This window comes from Poecilia latipinna, unplaced genomic scaffold (assembly GCF_001443285.1).
Source record: "Poecilia latipinna isolate Pla-1442-1.1 unplaced genomic scaffold, P_latipinna-1.0 Scaffold2943, whole genome shotgun sequence".
Lineage (NCBI taxonomy): Eukaryota > Metazoa > Chordata > Actinopteri > Cyprinodontiformes > Poeciliidae > Poecilia > Poecilia latipinna.
Genome location: NW_015115559.1, coordinates 29,391 through 37,941, shown reverse-complemented (window position 1 = coordinate 37,941; position 8,551 = coordinate 29,391). Strand labels below are relative to the sequence as shown.

Genomic DNA, 8,551 nt, shown 5'->3' with positions numbered 1-8,551 from the left:
ATTATTATTCTACTATATTGTACTTAAATATATCTTTTGGTTTACTCTTGACTGGCCAAACAATAAGGAAATGGGAAAGAGTGTGGCAGTTGTTTGGCTCTCAGGCACTTCCAACACCTCAGATTTAGTTCATGCAGAAGCTGCCAGTTATTTATTCAGTACAAGCTGTTGCCAAAGAACGTTTAACTAACAACTATAGCAATCAATAATGGAATTATGTTAATAATTCACTAAACAAAGTGACATGAAAGTCCATGAGTGATGCTCTGAGACTAAACAAGTAATCACTTTCAGCATAAGTCTGATCTTAGGAGTTATGTTTTATTGGTGTTGCGCTTAAAAATGCATGATACAAAATATTTATCTTTATTTTTCAAAGGCCTGTGATGCAAATCTCTCATGGTGAGCACCAAATGGATGTGTCTCTTCAAAAATGTATGCAGTTGCACAAAGCACCCCCCACACTCCCGGCGTGCAGTTAGAGAGGCTTTTTTCATGAATTCGTTATGAAATGCAGGTTGACAAATACGCAAACATGAATATTGAAAACATTTACAGCGTTTTTACTTTATGAGTTGACACATTTAATATGCTGACTAAAAGCCTACAGTTCTAAATCGCCCCAGTGTATGTTTACGGCAGCGTGCATCTGTTTGTGGTTATGTGCTGCACGCTTTTCCTGGGAGAGAAAAAAAAGGGAGAGGGAGAGAGACAGAGAGAGAGAGGGGCTCACTTGGAAAACATCCTCCTACCTCAAGGCTTCATAACACGCACTCTTTGCATTACAAAGATAAGATGCTGCCGTGCATATTGTGCCATTTCAAAACATGCGCTCATTGCATTCATCAAAATCCCCATGTCTTATTAGAATAGAAGTGCATTAAGCTTTAATATGGACGCCCGAGAAGACTAAACACTGCCGACGCTCCGGCACGGTGCACACAAAAAGGAAGGGAAAGATTACCATTTAAATGCTCTAACACAATCGCATGTATTTGATTCATAATATTTATAACAAAGCGGGGAAGCAGATGTTGAAAGAACAGGGCCGATAAGCATATTTGCACTGATCTTTTCCGTATGTGATAGGGTGAGAACTACAGTGCAAACCGCAGTTTAACTACTTGACCAGAAAAGATTTGAGAACAAAAGTGGGTAAAAGATACGGAAAGCTGCGTGTGACTTTTTTTTTTTCTTGTGGGATAAAAATATAATGGGACAATTTTTCAATAAAGCATAGTAATTTCTAATTTCCACTCCCTGTCTTTCTTTTGAGGCCGTCTCACCTCGCTGCAGGGAATTCCACTTCTTCCCTTTGACGCCTTTAATATTCTGGGGGGAAAAAAATATATAAAAAATCCACCTCAAAACAGCTAGATTGTCAGAGAGGAAAATGCTAAATAGCACTACAACTAGCCTGATTGAACGTTGTTATGTGAAGATCAGAGTCTCAAAATCACACCTGACAATTCAAACACTGAAAGTTTACACACGCACACACACGCAGACACGCTTGTGCGCTCGCTCTAGCTCATACGCACCGTTTCCCCGTGTCAAGCTCTCCTGGGGTGCTGCTTTATTAATGAGTTTGAAACATAAAAAGTATCCGGAGGACGGGAAGTGTCACTCATCAAAAAAGGCTGTTTTTGAACAGTCTTGGCGTATGTTAAAGAATTATTCTCTTTCATAAGGACAAGAGACAATCGGTGATTGCCAGGGCTTTTTTTTTTTTTTGTTCAGCTGACCAGACCATGAATCCTTGTTCTCCGACAAGGCATGAATATTGCATGTAAAGTCTGCGAAGTTAGGCTACCCGGTGGGAGAAAGGAGAAGGCTGAAGGATGTAGACATGTGGTGCTGTTCATTATGACTGTTTGCGATGGGAAGGAGTGTGGGATTCATCAGTGTGTGAGCGTTTATGGCTTTGGGAGGCTGAGCTAGCATAGGAGTGTTATTAATTATATCGATTAAATGCAATGTTTCGGGTAAATAGAGATAACCAAACGCGCAACAAGAAGATCAATCAGCAGAGCTTTGTTTTTCCTTTTTCTAAACTGTCTGCCTCAATAAAAGCAGTGGGGGGTTTTTTCCCCCCTAAAAAAACTTGAGGCCATAAAATATTTTTTGCCACATTACAACCACAAACCTCAACATTTTTCGTTAAGAGTTTTTGTGAAAGGAAGCCCATAATTTTGAAGTGAAATAAAAATTCTACGAGCTTTGCAGAGTTTTTGTTTTCCCAGACGTATTTGTGTTCAGCCTCATTTTCAGTGACACCCTTAAATAAAACAGTGCAACACACTGCTTGTGAGTCTACCTAAGGGACTTAAAGAGAGGAGTTGCAGAGAGGTGAGAAACTGTTAACTGGGTAAAAACTTTTCGTGCACTCCATAAATCTAGCCTTTGGTAAAAGGGTGACAAGAAAAAAAAAAAAAAACTTTGGTGAAGGAAAACCAAAAAGAAAGTCCTGTTTGAAGCTTACCACAAGCCGGTACGCAGCACCACGACTTCGAAATTTCACTCCTCAGTGAACTGCGACTTTTGTCCAGTGTTCGGTGCGTACTTTTGTTGGTGTTGAAGCATGTGTTGCGTCAGTCTGCATTTTCTCATCAAGATGCTGCTCATACTTACAGCTCTGCACCCCACAGGCTGCAAAAAACAAAACAAAAAAAACAAGAGGACACTAAACTCAGGAACAATGAAAGGGGACAGAATGGAACGAAGATGTGAATCAGTGCATTAAAAATTGAGAATCGAACAGTAAAAAACACTAAAAAAAGTGGCAGATCATTTTAAACATGAGAATGAGGAGGCGTTGCAGGTGAATTGTATAAGGGATTATTGGTGAACATTGATATAACAAAACAGGATGTAAACTAAACATGAAAGAACCTAAAAAGGACATAACAAAATAAGCCAAATCTAAGCTAAGAACTAACTAGAAATGCACAAACAAAATGCAAGAACAAACTAAGAAACTCAAAAGGAAAAAATGCTGTATGACAAAAGTACTTTTAACAATTTTCTTTTAAATATAAAATGCATTAAACTATACAGAAGGTTAAAAAAGGCTCTTATGGAAAAATAGAGTGTTTACTGCATCTTTTTGAAATTCAAAGGTCTCAGCAGACATAAACTAATATCAGATCAACAGTATTCAAACAAAAAATCTTATTTCATCAAGCAGTGGATTTGTGTCCGTTTCTTGTAACCAGAAGTTTTACACAAGTAAGAGTAGTGACACTTAATAGCCATATTACACAAGTATTTGTAGTAAAACTACTTTTCCCCCAAATAGTTATTCTAGAAAACATAGAGTAAACTGTAAGTAAGCTGTAGGGGACACAGCTCACATGTGGAAGATGATGGGACGGGACCCAAAAACCGAGCTTTATGGCCTTTAAATGAATTTATCTGCTTTGAACCTGTCTACCTTTTTCCAGAATCACACATGATGGTGGCAGCATCATGCTATGCTGATGCCATTATTCAACAGCGAAAGAGAATCTGGTCAGAATTGGTGGGGAGATGGACAGAGCTAAAGACAAGGCAGCCCTGGAAGAAATCCTTTTAAATGAGACACAAAGTTTTGAGACCAAGTTCGTCTTGTAGCAGTACAATGGTCCTAAGTAAGGAGGAAAGGCCACAGCTAAATGGTTGAGATGAAAGAATACTGATGTCCTGGAATGACCCAGTCCAAGTAAAGACTTAAATCCGATTAAAAATCTGAGGAAAGGCTAGAAAAGGTCTGCTTAGAAAAACTTTCCGTCCAATCTCACTGAGTTTGAGCTAGTTTGCCAAGAAGAATGCAAAAGTACACCGCAATATTCAAAGCTTTTAGTTGCCATGAGATCAAAAAGCAACATGCAACTTTCTTTCCACTTCCTAATGATATTTACATTGCCGTATCACATTAAATCCCAATAAAATTCCAGCTTGCGGTCTGACGATTAATGTTTGACAGAATGTGAAAGGAGGCGAGAGCCAACCAATCAGTGAGCCTTCATTCACCTTTTCACAGTGCTGAATAGGTGAGCTACACAGAAATAAACATGCAAGCGGTTGACTTTAAAATAAAAATGAGAGCATGCCAACTCCTGCTCGGCCTGCTGACATAAATATACATACACGAGCATGACAAACCCTCACACAGGAACTATTGCACAGACGTCAAGCATATAGACACACTCGCACGCCGAGCTCTGCTCCCATGTGATCTCGCCTCAGCCTTCCTGGACTGGAACAAATAATAGAGGGGAAGTCGACTGTGGGATTTTGAAGCTCTCCCTGTTAGTGACACTGTGTGTCAGTGCTGTATCCCTTTTCCTTTTTACTAACACAGCACCGGGAGCAAGGCCTTTGAATAATAAATACTCCAAAGTTTTCGCACAACTCCGGCCACAGATGCTCGTCCGGCAAACAATGTTGATGTGTTGAGGAAGTGAGTCCAGGAAGGAGTCTGGAATGAATATAAGATGCGTGTTCTGACACAAAACACGACTGAACCGAGGCTGGCCCTGGGAAGTGAGAGAGCCGGTGGCCTGAAACTTCAAAAATCCGTGTGTACACACAGACAACTGACATTCCTGGGAAAGGGGTAGAACTGCAAGATAAGCACAAAAAGAAGAAGTTGAGGATATTTTTCTGGCAAAAATCAAGAAAAGAAATCAAAGGGGAATATTCCCTATAGCAGAAAAAAAAAGAAACATCAGAATAATAGTGACAAGACTTTTGCTTCATTATTCTGGCAAGCTGCAATTGACAACATTTTCAATCTCTCTTTGCCTAAGCCAGAAGAATCATAAAGACAAACCAGCCTGACATTCTTTTTTTGGATTGGTCTTCTTGAAAACTTTGCGCATTTCCACGAGGCTTACAGTACTGGGGAGCCGACAGCAGCATGATGAAGTTCCTCAACTTGAGCAGCACATGCTTGGGCGATACACTCCGCTTTCACTGAGTGATAAAAACAGGGCACGCTGAAGTTGAGGTGATGAACAAGGGGCCATTGTAGTAGTTGATGTGTCCATCGTCGGCCGATATTTAATACTCCTGTTCCGCAGCACGGCCCGAACATGACAGAAAATCATTAGCCACTGTGGGCTGTTAACTGTCACATGAGTGATTGAATAGGCAGTGAGCCATGGAGTTTTGTATGGCAGTTAAACATCTGTCCTGAAGATTCGCGGTGGCAGACGGTTGAGGTCAATGATGAGGCAGTTTTGGCAGACAGCCACTCCTCCTCTCTGAGGGATTGGGGGGAGAAAGGGGCTTCATGGCATGTCACATCTGAATGGGGATCAACTACAGGTCAAGCCCACACTTTATACATCAATTCATAGTTCAGGTAATGAAATGCTGAGCTGGAAATAGTTTGAAAGATATGGACACCTTTCTGAACTCCCAGCTTTGGGGGATCATGACTATTTAAGCAGTTTCATTGGACCTGGACATTATTCTGTTCATTTGCAAAAACTAACGCAGCTGCTTTGGAGACAGGACACAGTCTTTGTCACCTAAAGAATGTGATAAACTATGTTTGTGTAAAAAAGATAACACAGGAATCCTACAAATGTCATTTGATTCAAATTTGTGCACTCATTTTAATCATTCCATATTGCCTTTACACTATTGGTCCTAAATGTAGGATTGGATCAGAACCCTAATAGATGCATATTTAAATTATCAATATTTGATTTCGCTCAAATCTTTCAAACTTCTCAGCTGCAGTTTCCTCTTTTGTTTTTTAAATTACCACTTTTTGTGCGTTTGGCCTACAGGAATGTGACACAGAGCAAAGTGGAGCTTAAGTCCAATTCTTTGTGTGCGCTAACTGCGAATTAAGCTAATTCTTAAATAGATAGATCTAACAAATCTTCCATCATAATCCAAATCTTTTCATTGTTTAGGATGGTTTTTGAAGTGAAAGCAACACTAAATCGGCTGCTTCAGTTCCCTTTCCGAGTCGTGAGCTGCAGTGCACCACCCAGACGGCTGCTGACGCAGAGAGCAGCTGAAACACCACTCATCAAATTTTATGGCATTCAAAAAAAAAAACAAAAAAAAACTTAAAGTTTAAGAAGCAGGAGAAGAACTTTGTGCAAGTAGTTTCTGTACACCTTTAACCTGACGCGTCATTTAATCATCATTGAGTCACATCACAACATAGTAAAATTGCTAGGCTTAGCCTAGCACTTTAAAACAAAAATCCAAACTAGTTTTGAATTAAATGTACACACCCACGCATACACACATATATATATATATATACATACACATATATCTACATATATATATCTACATATATATATCTACATATATATCTATACATATATATCTACATATATATACATATACATACATCTACATATATATACATCTACATATATATATATATATATATATATATATATAGTAAAAACAATTCCACATTAAGTTCCTATTTGTTTTGAATTAATCACTTTTATATAAAAAAACGCACAAAAATGTCCTATAACAGTAGTATTTATTTTCATGTATTTAACTGAGTTTATCCTACAACTTTCAAACCTGAATGATGACCAAATTGATTTTCAGTAATTTACAATTTAAGCCCATTAATATTGCATGACATATTGCTTTTTAAATTGTATTATTTTTTTGATCCTTTAAGTTCTCTGTGTCAGGTTTTCTTTTACCATTAATGTTTTTACTACGATACCTCGCATTTCAGAACTTTCGTCACCGCATTTATCAAACCTTTGTCATACCACTTCGTGCAGGGAAGCTCACTTTTTCTTTAAACGTATCCAAGTGGGCAGCACCAAAACTGCCCCAACGGACAGTCTTAAAATATCTCTCCATAGAGGATTTGGATTCTTCCATCTAATCCTCTCACCACACATCCTGAATCCTCTTCTTTAGAGGAGTCTTGACATACAGACCAAGGTGGTGTATGCAGCCTATACATAAGACTGGTTGTGTTCAACAAGGGCCAAATCTCCATACTATTCCCTGTTGGGTTCTGCCTTTGTAGTGGGAAGCCCAAGTTGATGCACTCCCCCCCCTTACAAAAGGAGGAAAGAAGATTTCTGCAGAAAAAAAAGGGCCAAAAGTACCATATTAAATATTTTCAGAGAGCCAAATGTTCATTAAAAATCAACACTGGTAAATGTTTCTCTCAATTTCCTCTTCATCTAATGAAGCAATACATGAAAGACGGTAGGGGGAAAAAAAAGAGGTATGAAATTGTCAAATTATAAATTAAGCTGCTGCTTCAATTATTTGCTTGGTTTGATAATAACATGTGGTTAATTTTTGAACAAGGTTAATTACAAGAGGGTTACTGATGTCCTTGTGAAAACCCAAGAACTCTTTTTTTTTTTTTTGCCTAAATTACGCTGCTATATGCGAACTAAATATTTTCTTCCGTTGATTCGCAAATACATTCGAAATCAGACGGCCTGAAAGAGGAGGCCATGTTCTAATGTGACATATCTGAGCAGCTTCTTGGAACATTTTGTAACAATAATTGCTGGAGTCGACTTCTCACCAGAGGTAATCGGAATCTTGCCGTCTTCGGTCGGTGGCCAATTTATTTTATGAGGTAGTGGGATATTGCACATGGTGTGTTTGCGTGTGTGTGTGTGTGTGTGTGTGTGTGTGCAACACAGACAGGAGAGCTAGAGAGGAACAAACAAAGGGCAAGTTGGTGTGATCACTCATTCACACTGTAGCTGCTTGACGTAGAGCTCTACAGGGCATGATTACCAGGCCCTGGGTGATCCTTCAACTCTCCGTCTGACACTCGCTGCCGCCGCTCTCCACGTTCCATTCCTCTCTCCTAATTCATCTCTCTAAATCGTCTCCCTTTAACTCCGCGCTTTATTTTTTTTTCTCCTCCGTCTTGTCGCCACAGTGTTTTATTTACTCCTGCAGCCCCCTGTCTGTCTTTATAATGTGTTTCTGCCAGCCTGATAAATAAAGCAGTTTGTCTTTTTACAGTGCCCATGACGCTTACAGTTAATGTCTTCCCATCCACCTCTGCTATTTATCAGGCTTGAGACGGGCATTTACTGCGTGTGTGCAGGTCCCTGGTGGCAAATCTGAAAAAGACCGTTAGATTTCATGTGCAGATAAATAAGTTGCATCTACGCTACAAGTTGCAGGAGTAGACGGCTCTTTATTTTATAGAAGCAATTGCCTCTTAAAGGAGTTTAGTTGAATCTGAGTTTGTGATGATGGGGCTTTAACTACAGATCGAAATAATCAGCATGACTTGGTGTTAATTCACCAAAGGTGTCTCCCATCTACATCAAAACGCAGGACCTGATGACAAAAACTGATTTTAAAATTGCGTTCCAATAAATAATAAAATGGCAATGAAAGCATTTTTTTTTTTACAGGTTTCTTTACCTGCATCTCTTCTGGTGTTGAATCGGTTTCTATTAAATTATACATTTAAGGTGAAGAACATAGGGACCAAGTAATATCAGGATCAATTGTCACCTGATGGTTTTGATTAAAAGTGCAGATTTTTTTTTTTTTTTTTTTTTAAAAATTTTTTTAAAAA

General features: G+C 39.0%; 1 long non-coding RNA gene across 1 annotated transcript in view; it reads right to left on the bottom strand.

Annotated features, from left to right (window-relative positions):
* Positions 1–2,486: 2,486 nt before the first annotated feature.
* The window catches only part of LOC106939672 (uncharacterized), a 30,600-nt gene continuing 24,535 nt past the window's right edge, over positions 2,487–8,551 (bottom strand). Inside the window, exon 3 of the long non-coding RNA XR_001422891.1 lies at positions 2,487–2,649. This is a non-coding gene — a long non-coding RNA (uncharacterized LOC106939672). The remainder of the gene's footprint in view (positions 2,650–8,551) is intronic.